The 10,900-nt window shown below is 35.9% G+C and overlaps 1 pseudogene; it reads left to right on the forward strand.

Annotated features, from left to right (window-relative positions):
- The first annotated feature begins 208 nt into the window (after window positions 1–208).
- On the forward strand, window positions 209–1,062 carry LOC105982779 (annotated as a pseudogene).
- The last annotated feature ends 9,838 nt before the right edge of the window (window positions 1,063–10,900 follow it).

Genomic DNA, 10,900 nt, shown 5'->3' on the forward strand with positions numbered 1-10,900 from the left:
AGCTCAACGCACCTTTCTTACCCTGGATAGTACCTTAACACCAGGAAGTAGGTGGGTGGGGTCAAGAGGAAAGGGGTAGACAAATGAAGAGAAGAGGAGAAAATGCAGACAAAAATTAAAGAGTGCGGGAAGGAGAGGGAAGGGAGAGATGGGAGAGAACGCTGCAAGGGATGACATTAATCAAAATATAATGTATTGGTCTTGCAAGATGGCGAGTGAAAAGGCTGAGAAGCAGGACACAAAGGAGAAGAAACCTGAAGCAAGAAGGCTTATGCCGATGGCAAGGTGAAGAAGGCTACCCCTAAGGCTAAAAAGCCCAAGAAAGGGAGGCCCCACTGCAGCCAAAGCCGGTCCTGGTCCGAGGAGTTGGCAGATACCCGCGGTCTGCGATGCGCTCCAGAAAAGCCATGTATACTGAGGAAGTACTCGGCTGCTAAGTCCAAGGTTGAAAAGACAAACAAGGAGAAGGGTCTCGCGACTGTCACAAAACCAGTTGGTGGTAACAAGAGCGCAAGTACCCGGGTGGTTAAGCTTCGGGAAATGCCCAGATACTACCAGGGAGGATGTGCCTGGCAGCTGCTGAGCCATGGCAAGAAGCCCTTCAGAGAGCACGGGCGAAGGCTGCGGCCCAGCATCGCTCCAGGGACCGTCCTCCTCACCCCCTGCGCCCCAGAGGCAAGGGAGTGGTTGTCCTGAGGCAGCTGGGCCTCAGCTACTTGTGACTGGGCCTCTGTCCCTCCATCGTGTTCCCTGCGCAGAACACACCAGAAGTTTGTTATTGCCACCTCCACAGAAATCGACATCACAAGGTGAAAATCCCCAAACACCTCACCAACGATTACTTCAAGAAGCAGCAGCTGCAGAAGCCCAGACACCAGGAGGAGGAGATCTTGGACACACAGAAAAGAGAAATAGGAGGTTACAGAGCAGCGCAAGGCTGATCAGAAAGCTGTGGACTCACAAATTCTACCCCATATCAAAGCTATTCCTCAGCTCCAAGGCTACGTGAGATCTCTTTTTGCCCTAATAAATGGAATTTATCCTTTCAAAATAGTGTTTTAAACTTACCGAAAGCCTAATTGAGTCATTTATACATTAAAAAATAGAATGTATTCATAAACTGCTTTGTTACATGTCAACTCCTGAGTACAACTACTTAAAGGTAAAAGAATGAACAAATAAATAGGAACTAAAAATATAAAATCCTTTATTTGAGTGAAAAGGGGTTACTGAAATAGCAAAAGGAACAAAAAGTATTTTCCATGACAAAAATTTCAATCATGTATTATTTGATTCCTTGCTTATTTGTATTTGCTAAATACAAATTTTTGCTTTGTGGTTGCTATGAGTTTTACAAAATAATCTTTTGATGATAACAAACTATTTTGAAATGATAGAAGTTGATCAAGATCACAAGGATAAGAACAAAATCAAAGGAGTAAGATGAGAAATAAGAAAAGTCTGATATTGTTCTGGCTTACTGATAAGATATCTGAAGATGTTGCTATTAATTGGATCAAGTTTGTATGTATTGTTTTTCCTTTGACATGAAAAGACATTTCATAACGTTTCATACTGATAGGATTATAACCAAAGGATTATTTTCTTCATGTATAAAATTTTTCAAGTTTATATTGTCATAACTTTTATTTTTTAGCATATTTTTACTTTATCACAATATAACAAAAATAAATCAAATTTATGTGAGTACCTTTTTGGGAAAAACTTCCAGGTCCATAATTTTTTTGTTAAACAGGTTATTAAATTACAACAAAAAAGAAATCTGTCCTTATATCATAAATTGTTTTTCAAATATTTTCTGAAAGTCTCAAAGTGAAGATTTTTCGCTATCTTATCTCTCACTCTCAATTCTGCTACATTAGGCTATTTTCATTTTGTGGGACACATAATGGCTACCCAAACTCCCAATTGCGATGTAAACTTCTCTTCTACGAGAATCTAGTGTCAGTTCATCCTTGACTTCTCTGACTGTTTTATAACAACATGTCATCCTTAATTTACATCTTTTATCTCAACATGAAATTATTGACTTGTCAATGTAATTATTGGATTAAAGTTCTTTCCCAAGGCTATCTAATCCATAATTTGTGATTTTCTTCATTTATTTTCACATCCTTATCCATAGCACAGTTTCAGGCACCTAACAGACACACAATGAATATTCATTGAATCGAATTGAATTGAATTTATTAGGAGCCATATCACGATGGAACTTTATTTGTCCTAATTTAAAATCTAATGAAATTTCTTGCTCATGCCATTTCCTTTTTATTTCAGTGTGGTGTTTATGACTAGTACTAACATGGACAAGAGGATCTTTTACTATCACATAAAAAGTTCTTTATGACAGTAAGCTGTTTGCTGCTTTCAATTATGTATGAGTTATAAGGAAAAGGTACTGGCTTGTCAGAAAGCTGAGAAATTTAATGTGTCTATTCAAAGATCTACAGCTTAAATTTCTTATTTATCCCCATAGATATGTATAGGACTCTCTTTGGAAAAGTAGATAGATAGATATGTATAAAGATACAAATATAGATATATAGTCTGTTTTTTTCCTGTGTCAACAATGCTCACTGCATGAAGAATAAATTAAGGCAAGTATTCTATGCAAAAGGAATTATATTGTTCAAATATTTAGAATCAGTTTCTAGCTGTTTCACTTGGGTCCTTAGTTTTACTTATGCCATCATGACAGGAAAGTGTGTGTGTGTGTGTGTGTGTGTGTGAGTGTGTGTGTGTGTGTGTGTGTGTATGCTGACATTTACCTTGAACTCCAAGTTGCTATGTCAACTTTCTTCTTATTGAGCTTATCCACTGGAATGTCTAAAAGGAATCTCTAACTTTACATGTCTAAACATGACATCTTGACTTATATCCACAAATTTCTTTCTTCCCTCATCTTTTATACTTTAGTATATGCCACCATTGAGTTGATCTGGGGAATGTATATATTCCAGACTCTTTTCTCTTTCTTAACACTCATATTCGAGCTGCAACCTTATCACTTTCAATACATATCTTTGTCTTACCTCTTCATACTATTCCCTGAATCAATTCTCAACTCATATCAAGTTAAGCTATTTTCATCACTGATCTGGCCTTTGTGTTTACTCTTGACTCTGGGTAGTAACTAGATGGATAAATAATCAGATCCTTTATCTCAATATCAGTAACTTTCCAATTCATACATCATAAATGCCATCCCCCTTCAAGATACAGAATTGCTATTTTCCACAATCATTTTTAAAAAATCTCATTTTCTGCTTTCTTCACAGTCCTAATTCATTAGAATCCAGTTTACTTGCCTTCTTACAAAGAAAGTTCAGACCAGGATCTTTGGAATTTCTGTTTCTACTGACTGGACCAGACTGCTTCCGTTCTCTGGTGCAACTGCCCTCAACTCTTACAGACTTCATGTCACAAGTCACCTCTCCAGAACAAAGCCTAACTTTGTGGTAGGATTTCAAAATAACATGTCTTTGTTTCTACTCCTCTACCATAGTTATTTTATATTCAAAGTACTTAGAACTACATAACATTTTATTACATGACAGATTAAGCTAAACCAACTCCAACAAAAGAAACCTCAGTGGAGTGATATGCCTTTATTATGTGTAGTTACTTTTAAGGTCTGAAAAGTGTAGGATAATAAGGGAACCTTTAGGGCCTGTCTGAATGGCTCTTATTGGGAGCACCACTAGCCACATAGACAAGTCATTGGCAAGTGAAAAACGCAAAGTGCACACATGGTACTGGAATCGTAGACATACTATCAGACAAAAGCAATTCTGTAAATCTTTGACCCTAATGAAATAAATCATTGTTATGTACTCATCCATTATTCGGTGTAGTTTATTATGAAATTTGCAACTTTTGGGTGTGGCTTTTACTTTATTTTTGCCTTCAAATTTCTTCCCATTTTCCATGTCTCCTATTGAGAACATGAAGTATTTATTACTTTTGAAGACTTTTTCCATATGAAACACAAATGAATTATTTCAACATGTTTATTTGAGTGCATCCTGTTAAGAAAAAGTCATGGTTTCTAAAATTAAACAAGGATTTAAAAAAACTGAAGAAGAAAGAAAAAAAGTATATAATCCTCTTATAATATGCTCATGTATCTGAAGTCATCAAAATCAAAGGGTAGGGGAAGTTAGGTCATCATTGTTTAATGAGTGCAGATTTTCAATTTTGCAAGATGAAAGAGTTCTGGAGATAGATGGTGACAATTACATAATAACTAGCATTTTTTTAGTGCTTCAGAATTGTAGTTAAGAATGGTTAAAATGTAAACTTTGTCATGCATATTTTCTACAGAAAAAAAAAAAACAGAAACACCAAACCCAAGAGATTGTCTTTGCTTTTTAAAGAAGTCTCAAGTAAGTCAGCGAGTATCTTTGGCAGTTGCTGGATAAGCCTAGAGCTTTCCCCAATGTATGGGTGAAAGATCCGGTGACAGAGAGACCATTGTGGTCACTGTTGTCAGTTCTGCGGGGCCAATATTGTGATGATCAGAAGCCACAGCCTTGACCCAAAAGTAAAGGTGTTTGCAAAGTCAGCTCGACTCAGCTTACTATGTCTTCATAAAATGACTCAGCAAAATGTACTTGGAAGTAAGCTCTTCTCTGTTCAGTAAGAAGAGAATGCTGAGCACTTCCCAGTAAGAGATGCTGGTAACTTTGGTGGAATTCTGAGAGGCTGAAATTGTGCTTTTGACCCTGGAGAGGCCTTGGATTTCCTCCTCATGTTTTCTAGCTTGTGTCTGTAAGTTCACCAAGAACTGTGATGGTTAAAGTTGGGTCTATTAATGAATGTGGACAACCTGAGGAAAGAACTGCATTAGTCTTTGGTTTCTTTGTTTGCTTTGATCTATTAAACAACAGTTAGGCCCAAAGAAAGGACTTTGCAAAGCACTTCAGATAAGAGGATTATTGATTATCCCCCATAACTAGACAAGAGAGCAGACAAGCTTGAGGGAAACAATACCATGCATGGGGAATTAAGATTATGTTGGCACAATTATGAATAGTCAGACGGTCAGGTTCCATCAGATTTATAGGGATGCCTATGAATCTGTTTGTTTGTTTGTCTATTTTTTGTGTAAACTCAGGGCCTGGGTGCTGTCCTTGAGCTTTTTTGCTTAAGGGTAGCATCCTACCATTTGAGCCACTGTTCCACTTTTGGCTTTGTGGCATTTCAAATCAGATAAGAGTCTCACAAGCTTTCCTGCCTGAGCTGGTTTTGAACTGAGTCAATCAGATTTAGCAGCCTGAGTAGCCTGATTACAGGTGTAAGCCATTGGTGCTCATCTAAATCTTCATTTTGAAAAATAATTCCAGGTGGTTTTTACAGAAACCATGACATAAGATTAAAAGGGTAAACCTATCAGCTTAAACATAATATTCAGCATTAGGATCTACTACTGGTAACTAAGGTAACAAGAACACCAAAGATTTGAGTCTTTGTTAAGCTCTACTCCTGAGATACATGAGCTGTGTTTAAAAGCTGAAATGGCAGTGGATCAGTAAAACAGTAACTTATCTCACTTAGATCCTTAAATCAAGGATCCTGATTTTTCACTGCCAGTGATTAGCCTAATCTTAACAAACACTTTGAGTATCATTGAAACAGTATTTTTAATTGTCCTGTTTCTTGCCCCTGCGTTTGATAAAAACATAATTTTTAATTAAGTGGTTAACAAGTGTCCAAAGCAATTCAGCCCTAGACAAATCTAGGGCTGAATCTGGAATTTTTGTGATGCTCTGGGACTAGCATCTACAGTCCTTCTAGAGAGGAATTTTCATAGTCTACTATAGATAAATGAGCTGATGTTCAGGGATGTTAACCAACTTGCCCAAGATCACATAGCTAGTGATTGATAAAAGAATTACTGAGAATCAATGGACAGACATTATTTTCCTATTCTAGCTGGAGCATTAGCATCTGCATGCGAATTTCCTTATTTTATAAATGGAAATAATACATCCCTAGTGATTATTATTATTGCTTTTTGTCGTTCTGTGGGACTTGAACTCTGGGCCTGGGTGCTGTCCCTCAGCTCTTCAGCTCTTGAGCCACAGTGCCACTTCCTGTTTTCGGAGTGGTTTTTTGGAGATAAGAGTCTCAGGGACTTTCCTGCCCAGGCTGGCTTTGAACCATGGTCCTCAGATCTCAGCCTCCTGAGTAGCTAGGATTATATGCTTACCTATTTATTTTTGCCTTAGTTATTTTGTAGGTAGGATATGGCATTTATTTCCCAGTGGGGGGGGCTTGAACTGCAATCTTTCTACTTAGGTCTTCTGCATAGCTGGGATGACAATAAAAATAATATAATAATGTATATGTATAAATATCATGTATATGTCATAATTATACATATATCATATATAGTCTCTCTCTCTATATATATATGTATATATTTCACACACAGAGAGATCCATTTCCCGTGGTCCACTGGCTCTGATTCTTGGGAAACAGAATAGTATACTAGCATAAATCATTTAGACATTATTTCAGTGTTTATTTTCATTTTTTTCTCTAGTGTTGACCTTTGGTTTATGAATAGTACATGGTACATAATTATCATTTTTTGAGTACCCACTAAATTGGAGACATTTATCTCATGAAATTCACCCTTTTAGAAATTTTACCAGTATAGCTTGAATAATGCATTTTCTCTTCTATATCTTTATTGAAAAGAGGATATAATGATCAATATATTTAAATAAAATTATATGTAGAATTGAAATGCATATGGTAGTCTTAATCTCCAGCTTTGTCAGATTACTCTGAAATTTTTAATTCACTGTTTTAGAGTATTTTATTCAAGTAGCTCCTCAAATCACTTATCCCCTTCCCCCAACCCTCTGCACTTTGTAACACGTGGCATCACTGTATTAATATGTGTCCATATTCACTATAACATTCATGAGAATTTGTGACTCTGTCCATTTGCTTTTGTGCTGTTTCTTGGGCACAAGAGAATTGAGGCCTAACCATATTGGACAAGTAAATGAATCTAAGGACAAAACCAGAATTTGAGCCTCTGGCTGTCAATACAAATACAGTGTTCATATAATTCTAATTCTGTCAACAAAAGGGACATTCTTGGATTTAGATTTTCTGTGGGGTAGGAGGGATATTAGATAAAATAAATTCTAGCCATGACAACAGATAAGCCCTAATAATTCCAAGAGGTTTCATACTCAGGCCATTTATGTATTGCCCAATAACTCTGTTACAGCTGTTTCTGGAATCTATAAAATGATTCAGGGATGTTGAGTTCTTCCAACTTAGGTTTCCATGATCCATTAGGGCTTTAGTGTCCTTGACTAGAAAGCAAGGGTAAGAATAAGAGCAGTTTGAACAATATTTCCTGTCTCAGAGATGGCCACATCAATTCCATGCAACCAATTTTCCAGAACCTTAGCACATGGCCTTATAAAGTAGAGGTGGAGCGGTGAGACACGGACATAAGGACAATACATTCTAAGTATGTGGTCTACAAAAAGGGAACTAGGTTTAATGAAATCCTATGTCTTATGAATGGAGCCTATAGACTATGATTTATAATGTTTACTGATTTTGTTCTTTGTATATCCAGTAACTCTTGCTAAATGTTTGTGGTATACATTAGTGAATCACTAAATATTAAGTGTACCAATGATGAGGGATTGATTTTATCCATCATTGAACACTGTAGTGCGTGGTACCATTTGCTGACTATTTAGTAAGTTAATTATCTGAGTTAAATTATCTAATAAACACAAACTTTTCCAACAACTTATGAAGACAAGTGGATATATCCATATTGAATAAGATTATTTCCTTTTTTCTGTACCATGTAGTAACCGTTTATAATAACACTTACATGTTAGCATATTTTTATTGGAATTATGTATTACATATAGAACACATTCATCATTCTTGAAGGTAATTATCTGAATGCTGTGGGGCTGGCTGCTAACATCACCAGGCTTAATAATAAAAGTGTTAGTCATTTATCTGTTGGTTTTACTTTCATCCCAAACTATTTAGTATTATTTCCAAACTCAAAAGAGATAGTTTTCTTGACTTGTTGGTTGAAAGAGTAGTTATAATATATAAAGAAACCTTGTAGATAAAACAGGATTTCTTTGGTGTATGGGTATGACTTTGCTATACAAGAGAAGGAAAGTTTGCTTGTGGTAGCCATGCCTTCACAAGTATTTTTGATAGTGTCATTCAGGACTATTTGTAATTCCCTGGGTAATATATTGAGTTGCAACAGGTTTAATATGACAGTATAAGTGGTCTTCAAGGATGACCTCAAAAGAGACTTCTATAATATGTCATTCTGCTCCAGAGAATAATTCATCTTCATCTTCTTACAGTGGGACAATTTGGATTTTCTTTTCTTTCATTTTTCTCTTTTCTCTCATTCCATAACTACTCATTGGCTCTTTTGTTTTTTCTTTTCTTCTTTTCTCTATCTCATACGTTTCCCTTTTCTTCTTTGTAGTATTATATATTTTATATCTTGGTAAATTTCCACTAAACCCTACCTCCACTTGCAATAGTGTGGCCTTTATTATTTATAAGCCATTTATAAAAAGGAGTCAGGAAGGCATAGACATTTGTTTCCAGAGATCTAATACTGAGACAGTCACCCCGATTTGTATTCTAAACTGAAAGCAGGGCACTTTGAAAGAATTCAGAAGATGTTTAATAAATGAATAAAATTCTACTGTGGCAAACTTGAATCAACTGACATAAAGTGGGGTAAATAATTATATTGAGTGTCAACTGAGTTTATTAGTGACTATTGTTCATGATTCAATCACCCTTACATACAATAAGGGTGATGTAAATCTTGCCTGTTTCTAGTGTTAGTCTTTCTCTTCCTTTGACACAGGAGCAATTCATTAGTCTAAGTTTCATTTGACTTATCTATAAAATGACAAAGCTGAGCAAGAGCTTAAAGGTCATTTAGCTTGAGAATTCTGTACTTGTTCAAAGATATAATTTATTTGTTTTTTTATCTCTGTTAGAGGTTGTATGATTGGAAGCGATTCTCATCTGTTATATTGATGTATTACATAGCTCTTCCCAAAAAAAATGCCCAGTGAAAATCTTCTTAATTAATCAGTATTGTCTTGTGGCTATAGATTTTCAGCCTTACATCTTTATGTTTTAGTATAGGACAGTATTAACCTGTTCTATTGTAAAGCAAAGAGCAAACTCTGAACAATACAGTTTTCTTTAAATGACAGCAAATTGTACAGAAACATACCCAGCAGCTCAGTGAAGGAACTGATGGTAAAATGTGTGCAATTATCTTTGAGAGGAGGATGAATAGGATCTCCATGATGAGGAAATAGCCAAGCATGGCCATTATAACCTAGCTGGATGACATGAAATCACACAGTTTTTTAACACCACAGGAATCATTTGAAGACTGGAGATGTCAAATTTAATGGCTCTAAGTGAATAGGTGACAGCCAATTCCTTGAACCAGTTGAAATTGCTCCACACACCATCATATTTCTCTCTGATTCTTTATGTTTGATCGGCAGGCTGGGTTGTTTCCTCTGAGAAAACTAAGAAGATTCATGCCTCAGATTGAAAACCTTCAGGTTAAAGTGTGACATTTAAAGACATCAACCCAGTGGAGAAATGTAAATCAGAAAACAAATGTGCTGAAGGATAAGGAAATTGAGCATTTCCACCTGAACTACTTTGGCCCAGAAGACAATCCATTACTATAATGGAATGAGATCAGTGAATGACAAGGAAAAGGATCTGAAGGCTAGCCTAGAGACCAAAAGGCAAGCAAGCAAACAGACAATCCTTACACATAGGTCCAAAAAATCCCATGAACTCCAAAATGTTTAAGGGAATAATCAATAAACTAGGAAAAGGAAGAGATATTTTGACACTAAAATAAATTAGATTACATCATACACTGTTTGAAGTAAATTTAATTTCTACTGAATATCTAATGCAGCACATAGAGCCTATTTCTTTCATAAAATTCTACTTATCTTCTTTGTCCCTTGAGTATTGGTAAAATCCTTAGCCATGAATAGGAGGAAATTTTCTGCTTTGATTTAACTCTATAAACTATTTCTCTAATAAACATAATTTGCTCATATTATAGATGATAACTTGATGAATTATTATAAAGTAAGCATGCTTTTATAAATGCCACCAGATAAAGAAATACATTATCAGTATTATAGAAGCATTTTACAAGCGTCTTCTGGTCATTTTAGTCCCATCTGCACTGTGAGTATTAACTAACTTTTGACAGAGTAGACTTGATGAGCTATGATTTGACATCCATGATTTTTTCTTTTAATCTTCTGTTTAGTGTGATGATTGTTTTTAAGAAGCAGCTAGACTTCTTCCTGCCTAACCTTGGAACGTTCAGAACATTTCACTGTTTAAAGCAAGAACAGATACAGCCCGTATTCCAAAAGATGTATATATAATAAAGAACAAAAATATGTATGGAGATTAAAGGACACAAGTCTTCTGAACATACTACTCAGATTCTCAAATTTGTAGTTACCCTAATAGATTACTCCAATGGTTTACAGGCAAAAGCCATGGCCAATCTTGACTTCTTTTTTTGCTTATATTTTCTTGTATTTTGGTGGGCTTCCTGAATTTATGCCTTCAAATAGATTTTTTCTTTTTTTTAATTTAATTTAATTTTTTTGTGAACATACTGTACAGAGGGGTTACAATTACATGGGCAGGATAATGCGTACATTTCTTATCAAGCATTGCAGCCTCGTACTTTGTTTACCCTTGACATCCTTCCCCAGCCTCCCCCTCGCCCCACCACCCAATCCCCCCCGCAACGCACCAACATTGTAAAGCTCGTTTT

This window comes from Dipodomys ordii, unplaced genomic scaffold (assembly GCF_000151885.1).
Source record: "Dipodomys ordii isolate 6190 unplaced genomic scaffold, Dord_2.0 Scaffold17, whole genome shotgun sequence".
NCBI classification, from domain to species: Eukaryota; Metazoa; Chordata; class Mammalia; order Rodentia; family Heteromyidae; genus Dipodomys; species Dipodomys ordii.